This window comes from Pectinophora gossypiella, chromosome 25, assembly GCF_024362695.1.
Source record: "Pectinophora gossypiella chromosome 25, ilPecGoss1.1, whole genome shotgun sequence".
NCBI lineage: Eukaryota > Metazoa > Arthropoda > Insecta > Lepidoptera > Gelechiidae > Pectinophora > Pectinophora gossypiella.
Window position 1 is genome coordinate 860,236 of NC_065428.1, and position 11,295 is coordinate 871,530.

Here is an 11,295-nt window from a genome sequence, read left to right on the forward strand (position 1 = left end):
TTTCTTGTACTCTGGTCGTATCTGCCTAAAGGTTAGGTAATAAAGCACTTTTCAGATAAGGTTTGCGCCTTTTCACTGCCCCCAAAGTGGGAACATTCTCGGGAACGCCACATTACTGATACCAACCAACCAACCGCATGATAATCAGATGCACGCGTTGTACGTTTCTTTATAGATATTATTATTTGTTATTGTTTTTAAATAACCTGCGTGTATGCTTGAAAATGTAGTATTTGGTGATACTCAATGAAACGTAACAGCTGTTTGTAACCTGTATACCATGATGTGTAACCTGAAAGATGTGTTGCTGTTGCAGTTTCTTGTCATTTTTTCTCCTCAGCCATCTAGCGAAATGACATAAATTCAAAAATGTTACACACCTTCAACAAGTTTATCCATGATATTTACGTTAAATAAATGATTCTGATTTCTCATTTCATATCACAGAATAAATTTTATTTAATTTCATTTCTCAGAACTAAGAAACATTTAAGGCTACGTTAACATCAATTTGGCCATCGATTCCGAATTCCGTAACGGAACGCATTTATGGCATTTACAAAATATTGTCCAGCGCTGGAGCTATGACCGTACCATAAAAACGTAATTGGGTCATTCTTCTTTTTTATCGACAATAAGAAGTCATTTTCTCGTTATATCGGATTTAACATCTTTCATTATAACGGCAATAAATATTTAAAAAAACATCATATAGAGATGTGTCTGTAGAGGAGTATTTAGTGTTTCTCTTTATCTTGGTAATATACTGTTCCTTGCAGGCGCATTGCAAAATAGATTGTGACAGAGTGGCCCTTTTCATCGGAGACAGCATTTCGATTTACCACTCTGTCACAGAATTTTGTGAAAAACAACCAAGCTACGTTAATCACTAATCGAGGAACCGATTAGTATTTCGCTAGTATTTTAAGTATAATAAGATAACTATATTTTTGGACAATGGAAAGATTAAATAAAATTCTAAAACATATAACATAGCAGAGCGAAGGACAGATTATTGTCGATAAAAAAGAAGAACGACCCAATTAACTAGTGTTTAGCGAATCCCGGCTGGGCTAAAATGGACGATGATCCTACATCGGATTAGCTTACAGCGCTGCGGTTTTGATGAACACATACATACATAAATAAGCTCACGACTAAGTTAGAGCACACCCTGGATACCTCATACAAAACACCTGTTTTACACAGACACTACACATTGACGTTATCGTACACGCGCAACTGTGTGTGTGACGTCTAACGCCATACGATTGAAGACTAAATTAAGACCGAGGGGGTGAGGTAAACCCAGCTCAACCGCTGGTCGGAGCGGAGAGTTGCCGTTCTATACGTAGTATTATTTATTATTCTATGGATAGAAGGAGAGAGGAAGACCACCGTAAAATGAACCTGAGCACCTACGCTTGACCGAGCTTTCTGTCAGACCAACGTGATAGGCGGTCAGCCGTATCGCCGTCTACATAGTCGAGCCAACAACCGACAAAGTGACAAAACTGACTTCAAAATCTGTCGAATAAAAAGTAAGATATAATATTTTCTTGAAAACAAAGTTAGATTTTAAATTCTGAAGTCTCCAGTTGTCCCCACGGTGCTATAGGTAAGTGTCGCCGATTCTGCATTGAATTATTATGACTTGTCAATTAGTTCCATTAAAATCCTTGGACTTCTTTCCTGGCGTGGATTATAAGACCGAGATTTCCAGACACAATAGTAAACAATGGAGTTCGAATTTTAAAAGGACATTCGGCCTTATGACTTTAAAACTAGTTTATCTTTAGTGTTAATATTGTAACAAGGCTGTAGCCAACACATTCTAGTATGCCCGAAAGGGCAGGCAAGCGTACGCTTAGGTCAGCGTTTATTAATGACGCATACGACGTATAATTACATGATAAAGCGGGAAGGAATGCTGAATGTTCCTCTGAAGATTCAAGGGAGAGATGAGTCAGGACCAACAGTCCATATGCTTATATCATAGTTCATGGTGTGGGTTGTTCTAAGAACATTCCCGATTCTACATTATTAGGGTTGCAGGAAAATTGTATTTGTGTGACTATAAAATGAAATGGTAGTTTGAAGAATTGTATTTTTAACCAACTTTAACGGCGTCCGTGGCCCAGTAGTTGAGCGTTGTGCTCACGATCCGGAGGTCCCGGGTTCAAATCCGGGACAAATCACAAAAAAAACGATTTGTGATCCCTAGTTTGGTTAGAACACTACAGGCTGATCACCTGATTGTCCAAAAAGTAAGATAATCCGTGCTTCGGAAGGCACGTTAAGCGGTTGGTCCCGGTTATTACTTACTGATGTAAGTACGTAGTCGTTACATGAGTCATGTCAGGGGCCTATGGCGGCTCCGTAGTAACCCTGACACCAAGGTTGATGGGGTTGGTAATCTACCTCACAACCCACACGATAGAAGACCGACTTAAAAAAAAGGAAGATATGTTACACGCATTCTTTGAATTAATTCTTTGGTGTCGTAATTTGCCTTTGAATTGTGCTTTAGTGCCATCGTGAATCATGAAGCTTGTGTTTTTTTTTATTAAATAGAATTTTTGTTTGTAATATCAACCTTCTGAATGACATTTTATTACACTTTATACGTTCAGAGCTTTTGGCAAAGTAGCTACTTCTTTATAATTTATTAGTTACAAACATTATTCCCGTGGGATTAGCAATAATACTTTTTATACGAAATACTTTGATGTGAAGCGAAGGTTGGTGGTAAGGCTGGCAGAGGAAAACCTAGAAGGACGTCATCATCATCAGCCCATTAACGTCCCCACTGCTGGGGCACGGGCCTTCCCTATGGATGGATAGGGAGATCGGATTGATGGTTATTAACGACTGCTAATGCAGCCGGGACCAACGGCTTAACGTGCCATCCGAAGCACGGAGGAGCTGGAGATGAACACTTTTTTTTTGTGGTCAATTTTGTTGCTTAACTTCAACAATCGCAGACCGAGCGCGTTTACCGCTTCGCCACCGAGCTCCTCCGTACATTGACCAAATTGGAAATGTCTTTAGAAAAGGTTGAGTAAGATCTACTCTGAACCGGCGTTCGTGTATGAATGTGGAGGAAGCAAGAGAAGTATGTCAGAATCGAAGCAAATGGAATTCCATAGTCTCTGCTTACCCTGGTGGGAAAGTGAGTTTATGTATGTATGTATGCTTTTTACCCCCTAGTTCTTGTCTGTGAACACTTAATCTATCATAATAAAAGCGAAATACTACTTAGTGATTAACCACGAAATCTCAGAAACTACAAGTCCTAAGAGTCTCAAATTTTGCATGAGGATTAAGTTTGAGATGTAGGTGCTCAATAACACGGGATTTTGCGCAATTCGACCCTTAAGGGGGTAAAAAGGGGTCACAAAGTTTGTGTCATACTTCTATTTAATTATGTAGTTCTAATACTAGGGCTTCACGCGAACGAAGTCGCGGGCAACAGCTAGTTACTTATAAAGACATGTTTATCGCCTTTTAGATTCCGCCGCCGGGCAAAGTTCGAAACATCTACAATCCCTAAAGCCGCACAACTTTAATGACCTTTTATCTGCGTTCAGTCCAATGTCATTGTGATTAAGTTCTCGTAAACGAACACACACAGTGTTTACTATCACAACATAACAAAGCATCACGCCTATTTCCCAAAGGGGTAGGCAGAGGTGTATGGCATAGTTACAAACCCACTCCTCGTCAGCTACGTAAGGGGGTGAGCCTATTGACAATAACCGGGGCACAAATCTTGGAAACCACGTGATGTAAATTATCTATGATTCAGACTTTTTGGCGGGAACGGGACAGTTACTTTCTTCATTGAATAATCTAAATAATTAATACAAAGTGGTGTTTTGTGGTTAATGATCGCATTAAGTTAGTCGGAAAACATTCGCGACAGTGTTATTATATCGGAATATTCAATAAACAAAGTGTATGATCTATCTATTTTCGCTTCGTGCCAACAAGCCGCTTCATAACTCGATAGTTTATGCGGACTTTTGAGTTAATTCGTTTGGGGTTCGGAGTAGGAGTCTGCTCCGAGGGTGGGGGCTTAGGTTTCATCATTCATTGTCATCACCTTTTATCATTTCATTAATCATCAAGAAAAAAAATACGTAAGACATGGCTGTATGGGCATAGTTCCCTTTGCCTTACCTTCGGGGAAAATATCAGCAAAAAATTAGTTTCGATCGCCATCGACTCGCAAAGAAGAAGAAGATCTATGATTCAAACTTATAAAGTCGAATTCAGTGGTTTAGAGCCCGAACCGGCATTCGTACCCGTGACAACACGATGTAAACACGCGTTCTCCAAACACCGCGGACTTCACGGACTTGTTTACCGTTATCGGTTTTTGGATCAATAGGATTGATAAAAAAGAGACATCATTCAATTGACATGGTATTTTAAAAGGCTTCTATAGATATCAGATGACATTAGACAAAATCTCTACATCCTTGGCTATTTGAGCCGCCTACGTCAAAGCGAAATCGTGTAAAAATGTATTTAACGAAACAATTACCTTTAAAAAAAAAACAAATTGGATTTCAATTTTACTATCTCGTGCGTGCCTGCGTTACAATGTTGTAATTGAGACAATTATGCCAGTATTTGTAACGTTGCAATTCTTTACAAGTAATATCTGATGCAACTGGCAAGTCGGCTTCACTGTTTAATTATTATTTATGCGATGACATGGCGTAAACATAAAGGTTCAAGTTCAAATTCAAACAGCACCGCAGTAATTGGCGCAATCAAAACATTCAGTTGTCAGCATAACTGTTGCCGAGCCCCATTCCCAGCCGATCAACAACAAACGGCACTACAAACGCGAAATAAAACAAGAAAACAGCTATTATCTCGATAACCCGGTAAACGTCTGCGCGCGATGACTCATCGCGCGGGAATGACGCCGCGCGAAGTTTTTATTTTTCTTTTTTCGTCGATCGCTGGCTTTGACAACAAGGCCGTACTGCCAACTTTGACGTAACTCGGGTAATCGCGCGGGAAGGTTACACAAATACCGTTTGTTTACAAAACGTAGACTTTTAATTGATATATGGAGAGGTCATAGTGGTAATACGACGCACTGGAAATGCACGTTTCGGTGCATTCAACGTGATCGACGCTGATCTTTAGCGTTGTCGCAATATTACTAAACGCATTGCTACATTGCAACCTTGTAATTCTTGTCGTGTTTATGATAACGGCAAACTTGGAAAAAGTCAAGCGGTTCTTTGTAATATCATTTATCGTTTCTGATACTTTATGAGGACCAGTCATGATGTCATGAGCAATACCATGTACCCGCTGTAGAACTCTGTCGCGTTGATATATTTGACATTGTTAACGAGACATGGTACTAAAGTATTTATTATTAATGGTCTATATAATGGGTATATAAACTGTTGATGTACCTTTTTATAAACAAATAAGTAAATAAATAATGGTCGTGACCGCAAAACTAAAGCCACCAAATAGATAAACTTTACAAGATAGAGTTATTGCAAATTCGAAAATGTCGTCAGGTTATTACCACAAGCTCTACACTTGCAAAGATGTTTGTAGTACGACGATCCATCTAATGTTTAGAAACTCGGGACCCAACTGCAGAAAATGTTACCGTTACCAAGTTACCAATATGAATAAAGGACTTATCAAATTATTATTTTGTAACTTGCTCCTTACTAATTTTGTAACTTCAAAATTGTTGTTAAATGGCTTTGTGTGGAAATATTATTTTATTATTAATATATTAAAAAAAAAAAATAACAAACAGACAGTCCCACGACGTTCGATCTACAGGCAGACTCCACTCCATATAGCGGTGCCTCCCAACACAAGCTATTATATGCTTAAAGGGGACATGGTATCCTGTCAAAACTTTATGAAACCTTTTAAAGAAAATAAACATAATTTATTTTTATTTAATTTATATTCGCTTGCCACACATAGTTTGAGAAACCCCACTTCATAGCGTAACTTCCTCAACAGAAAACCCAGCTTGCCTTAAAGTGTGTTAATTTCACAAGCTCATTAGCATAGGCTACATTTATCAGTCGTTCAATCTACTGACAAACTCTTTTGGTCACGAACCACGCTAAGCGTGTGCCAAAGGAATATTTAACAAAAGAAATAGGTCGGACAAAGACCTGTGGTGTATGAATGCTAACAATGACAATTTCGCCTGTAGTTTTGACACCCCTTTAATCATTTTTTTTTTTTGTTATTTTATCCGTAGGACAGGCAAAGGGAACATAGCCCATACAGCCAATCTTCAATCAATCAATAACTATATCGTTGCACATAACGTTGCCTTATGGCGAATACTACGTAACCGCCTTTTTAACGTAACCTCGCAATAGATACGATAGATTGAATCGAGGTAAAAAAATGAGGTGTCAATTGTAAATTAATTACGATATACATACGGCGCTTGGCTTAACCACCTATGACGTTGATCTAACAGAAAGCTCGGTGAGGTATGGAGGAGGATGGAGGAGGTACCTCTACTACGACTACGCCAATTGTGATATAGTCGTGAGGTAAAATTAATTGAATGAAATTGAGGGTTTCCGAAGAAACACACATGAGAATGTAATTTTTAAAATTTTCTTAAATGGTTTTTATTATAAGGCGACAAAAACATCATCAGGACTCCGATTATAAGCTTTCATCAGTCATCAGTCCGACAAGCAGTCACTTACCTAATTCGGTAGTTTCCTAGGTCAAAGATAAATTACGAAATTCTGATTACCTACTAAATAAAGACAGATTTAAAGGTGACAAAAAAAGTTTTCCTTTTCTTTATGGGTTTTAATAAAGAATATACAATAAGTGCGACATTTTGTCACGCTATTCTATGTCGTCACAAGTTGCTTTCATACAAATTCCATAATCATTTCGTGTATTGACGTTTAGTAAAAAGTAACTCTCTTCTATCTTCTATAAAAAAAAAAAAAAATATTCTATTCTATTCTATCGTGTGGATTGTGAGGTGAATTACCAACCCCATCAACCCTGGTGTCAAGGTTATTACTGAGCCGCCATAGGCCCCTGACATGACTCACGTAACGACTATGTACTTACATCAGTAAGTAATAACCGGGACCAAAACGGCTTAACGTGCCTGAAAGAGTAACTGATATGACTAGTTGGAAACTAGCCTATTGCACATGCGTATATAGTCTTTATTTAGCAATATCCAAGGTTTGAGTACATCAAACGAGGCGTGACGACTATCTGACAAATATCTGGTAAAAGAAGCGCCATTTTGCGTAAATTGCGCCAATAACGATGCAATCAAATGTTGCCAGCGCCATTTTCTTTATTGGACTATAAATTTTATTGTTATTTGCATGTATTTTGATAAGCGGAATAGTCGTCCATAACACTTATGATAGTGCATTTTCAGGAATTGGAAGTTAAGTGATTTGCTTATTTATTTTTTAAATACAATTTGTCACATAATCAGTAACATACGTAACTTCGTCACGTCCAACTACGCGTTTAAGTATTCTGATTCTGACCTGGTCCAAACGAACCCATTACACTAGGCTTTTTTAAAATAATATAGGCTCGCGTTTGATCACAATCTCACCTGATGGTAAGCGACGAAGATGGAGTCGGGGTTGGTGGTCTAGGGTGGATCACGCTTACCTAGCAAATGCCTATTCACTCCCTTAAAGACTCCCAGATAATAACGAGTAGGAAAAACAGACAACGACAGACTGTTCCAGTCCTTTGCTGTTGGCATTTCCTAGTTTGTGATGTTATTTGTTGTAGATTTGTCGCATAATGGCATTCACTACTTGGCCGGACAAATGGGGAGCGCTAAGGGCTCTCACCCGGGTGGGAGCCAGAGCCTCCCACTGTGATACTCTTTGTACCTTCTTTTCTTCTTTTTTTTTTAAATATAAATGATCGATGCTCATTTCGAGCATTTGTCCGAACGCCGGACCTTCGGCGTGGAGACCAGTTACTTCAGAATAAAGAAAGGAACTTCACAACAAACAATAAATGCAACAGCGATGATAAATCTTTGGGAAATCTCCATTTTCCTTGACAACCTTAAGAACTCGGCTCACCTTGCAGAAATTGAGTCATATCATCCTTTGTTGTAGAACAAGACAGGCATTTGATATAAAATGACCTCATAGCAAGAAATAACCCATACTTGAGTTACGTTATCGTACAGTCATGAGCAATATCATGTACCCACTTTAGAACCCTGTCGCACTATCATGTTTGACATTTAATGAGACTTGCGGTTCAATTTGTCAACAAAGTTAATGTGACATGGTTTCAAAGTGTATACATGTTAGTACTCGTTATTAGTATCCTTTGACATCAAACCTACCTACATGTAGGTAGCAATGGCAAATACTAAATAGTAATATGATTGATTTTTTCACGATAGCCGTGGTAGCCCAGTTGGTAAAACGCTTGTCTCTCACTTTGAGGTCGCAGGTTCGAATCCAGCACAGGCCTAAACCAATGATTGTCGAATTTGTTTTCGAATTCATGTTTGAATCATAGATGATTATCACGTGCTCAGCGGTGAAGGAAAACAACATGAGGAACCCACATTCCCGAGAAATGCATTTTCGGAGGTATGTGACCTAACCTGTATTGGGCTGGTTTTCCCTTCACGGGTAGGAAGGCCAGACAGGCAGTCGCTTCTGTAAAAAACCGGACCTGTCAAATCTTCAGGTTAGGCAAGCGGAGCCCGTGAACAACGGGATAATGCTAGGGAGATGATGATTTAATTTTTCACGACTTCTCGAAAACAGCACTATGTATAAAGATTTTGATGAGAGTGGAAAAAGCAAAACTTCAAAAGTGGTGTTGGGAATGAGGAGCTTTCCAGGGTACGTTACTCAAAATCAAAATAGCTGGCGCTGTACAGTTTTTTATTCGATTAACGTTCTAATTTCATAGATAACAGACATATTATACATCTTTCATCTGTTTTTGGGTACACCGTCTCCACTGCTGGGGCACGGGTCTTCCCTATGGATGGATAGGGAGATCGGACTTTAAACCATCACGCGGGCCCAGTGCGGATTGGTGGTTATTAACGACTGCTAATGCATCCGGGACCAACGGCTTAACGTGCCTTCCGAAGCACGGAGGAGCTCGAGATGAAAACTTTATTACACCCAGGCACAATTACATCTTCCACCCATTATTCTGATTCTCTATATATACATAATGTGATCCAAATATCAAGCAACTTTTTATATTTGCTTCTACCATTATATTATGTACCCGAGTAATAAGAAAATAGGTAATTATCATGTTAAATCTTGACAGCGTCATCTATATAATTTTTTCTTTTTTTTATCTAAGTTCCTCATTGGGATATGAGCTTATGTTATGTGTTGTTTTACAAAGTAGGTCTTATTCTTTGCGATTCGATGGCGATCGATATAAAATTTTTGCTGACCAATAATTGGCCACGCTTACGGCATTGTCAGTGGCTTCGTGAAGGTCTTTAATAGTGCAGGTAGGGCACTTAGGAAAGCACAAAAGGTGAGCCATAGTTTGTGGTGATCCAAACTCGCGCCTGGTTGATGGTTGTGATGAGGAAAAAGTAGGTAAATAGCTATTTCTTAGCACTAGAATCTGTTCCTAATTGAAACTTGGTGTCGTATCGCAACCTAGATTTGTTTGCCGAATACAACGTGATATCAACTAGTAGGCGCGGCCAATAGATAACGAGTGTCCTTTATGTCCAGGAGGTAGAGTTGAATTTGCTCGTGGATTACATGATGACCTAATGCTTTTGTCACTTTGTTATTGCTCGGTTACTAGATCAGGTAGCCTGAGGTCGTATGAGGTGACTGAGAGGAAATATTCTAAGCTAACTAGAAGACCAGAGTACCACAACCACTGTTACTGGATTGGTCAGGATCATCATCAGCCCATTAACGTCCCCACGGCTGGGGCACGGGCCTTCCCTATGGATGGATAGGGAGATCGGGCCTTACACCAGCACGCGGGCCCAGTGCGGATTCGTGGTTAATGCAGCCGGGACCAACGGCTTAACGTGCCTTCCGAAGCACGCAGGAGCTCGAGATGAAAACTTTTTTTTTGTGGTCACCCATCCTATGACTGGCCTTTGCGAAAGTTGCTTAACTTCAACAATCGCAGACCGAGCGCGTTTACCGCTGCGCCACCGAGCCTCTCAGGCTTGGTCAGGATATTGCAGGCTAAATCATACTATTTACCTACGTAAGTACGTAGTCGTTACATGAGTCATGTCTGGGGCCTTTGGCGGCTCAATAGTAACCCTGACACCAGGGTTGATGAGGTTGGTAATCCACCTCATAACCCACACGATAGAAGAGAACTGTTAGGCTAAAATTAGGTTAACTTTGTATCCGCCCGAATTAGCACCAATTCCCTTATGAAACTCAATAACATATCGTGTTTACACAGTTTACATTGCACAATCGAACTTCAATGTTGCAAATGTCAACCACATACATAAACTATTTCAACAAATGCTTTGGAAACATACATAAAGCTTATTCGGTCTACAATCACACTATAAAAAAATATTGCAGAGGAATTTGGCGCGCGTTTTATTACAAGTCTAGACAATGTATGAAACAATACACTTTGAATCATTTGATTTGTTTGTATGAATCTTCAGTGATCCTTGCAAGGTCGCAAGGTGGGCAAAAATATCTGATGAGTTTTTTTTTACAAAGAGTTATTCTTTATTGCACCAACACAACCAATTGACAAAGCCTCACGTCACCAGACCCACAACTTGTTCTATCGAGTTTGATGTTACGTGGGGATATTGACTAGATCGCTTTACTACTTCTCGATTTATTTATTTATTTTTCTTTATTTGGGATAACAACAGCATAATTTCTTTTAGGTACAATCAGTAGATTATTACAGACAGTTATTTGCCAAAAAAGTTATCCACTTAAAAAACAAACATGAATGAGAACAGCAGCGTAACAGTTACAAAATGTTTTGATGCTTATACAAGAGAACGTCTTATTTAATGTTATTAGAATTATACATATAATACTAATATATACGGAATGATACAGAAGTTACATACGGAAGATATGACCACATCGCGTTTGGCCTAAGTCGCATTTGGAATAAATCACATTTGGACTCAATCGCCTGGTGTTGGGGTTATTGATGATGTGATCCGGCCGATTTCAGCTGCGACTCGGCTTCAACTCCGACGTTCATGTGCTCGCATGTGGCTTATAAAGCCAATCTTGTTGGAAAAGA